At 48.2% G+C, this 1316-nt stretch overlaps 1 protein-coding gene and 1 long non-coding RNA gene across 5 annotated transcripts in view; both read right to left on the bottom strand.

The window, feature by feature from the left end:
• Positions 1 to 1316, bottom strand: part of robo3 (roundabout, axon guidance receptor, homolog 3 (Drosophila)) — a 110809-nt gene that overhangs the window by 69510 nt on the left and 39983 nt on the right. The window lies entirely within an intron of this gene.
• The window catches only part of LOC116700401 (uncharacterized), a 19601-nt gene that overhangs the window by 5595 nt on the left and 12690 nt on the right, over positions 1 to 1316 (bottom strand). The window lies entirely within an intron of this gene.

The following is a 1316-nucleotide window of genomic DNA, read 5'->3' on the forward strand; positions in this document are numbered from 1 at the left end:
ACACACACACACACACACACACACACACACACACAGCCCTGTCATGCTCTGCCTGTGTGCTGTTTTATTGCTAGTCTGCTAACAGTGACATTGTCCACTTTCCCGTCACTGCCTGAAAGGTGATAAAGGTGAATTGTCTGTCTGACATCAGCGTCTTCTTGTTGGATAAGAGCCCCCCCCCCCATGTCAGCTGTCCCTGTCTGCTATCGCAACTTATGGCCAAAGCCCAAGCAATGCCACAGTTCTCCCTGTCAAACGTACACGAACGTGTTCACATAGCTGGAGCAGATGGCCGGGCCTTGTATCCTGCTTCGTGCCCGTCACACTTCTTACCCTGCTGGTGTGCCATGCCTGTTCATACCCAAAGGGGAGGAGGTGGTGGTGCGACTGGGGGGAGGGACGAGCAACAGTTCCAATTTTCCACCCTGTCAACAAACTCCAAAAACAGATGGATCTTGGAGCAGAAATCCATTTAGCTACACTTGAATGACTTAAGCCCCCATTCGCTGACCTTTTATAACTCCGAGGCGGGAGCGTGTCTTAAGGAGAAATGAATCCTGTACAAATACACACGAGTAGAAATCAATACGCATTCTTCACAGCTGTTTGCCATCGTATTTACCATTTGCAGACAGGTCAAATATACCCAAATCCCCCTGAAATACCTTTTCACCACAAAGGGCTGGCGGCCAGTATTACTTTGGCCACACCAAATACTTTAGGGTGAATGCTTCTGTCGATAGAAAAGTTCCAAAGGCTCATAGGAAGCGAAAGACTGCCTTTGAAAAAATCTCTGTCAACAGTCAGGGAATTCAAAAGGTGAGACGGGAAACACTGCGGCAGAATGAACAAAATTTTACACACTAAAAGCCCATCCAACGAGGCTGACATTAAATGTCCCATGGCATGACAATTTCCCTTCATGAGGTTTTTTTAACAATAATATGCATTCCCCCAGCCTGCCTATGGCCCCCCCAGTGGCTAGAAATGGCGACAGGTGTAAATCGAGCCCTGGGTATCCTGCTCTGCCTTTGAGAAAATGAAAACTCAGATGGGCTATCTTGCCCCTTATGAGGTCATAAGGGTCAAGGTTACAACACTTTTCTCTGCCCAGAGAATTTGGCCCACCCATGAGGGAGAGACAGCATGGCTTTCAAACGAGAAAAGTGGAAGTTGGTCAAGGCCACACCCCCAGCCTCCACCTTGCCCCCCCCCCCTTTTCCTCCTCAAAAACTATAGACTCAGAAATGGCACATAATAAGGAAAGCTAATTGTGGGACTGGCTCTAGTGGCTGTAATTCTGCACCAAGGCTTAA

The sequence above is a fragment of the Etheostoma spectabile genome, chromosome 13 (assembly GCF_008692095.1).
Source record: "Etheostoma spectabile isolate EspeVRDwgs_2016 chromosome 13, UIUC_Espe_1.0, whole genome shotgun sequence".
NCBI lineage: Eukaryota > Metazoa > Chordata > Actinopteri > Perciformes > Percidae > Etheostoma > Etheostoma spectabile.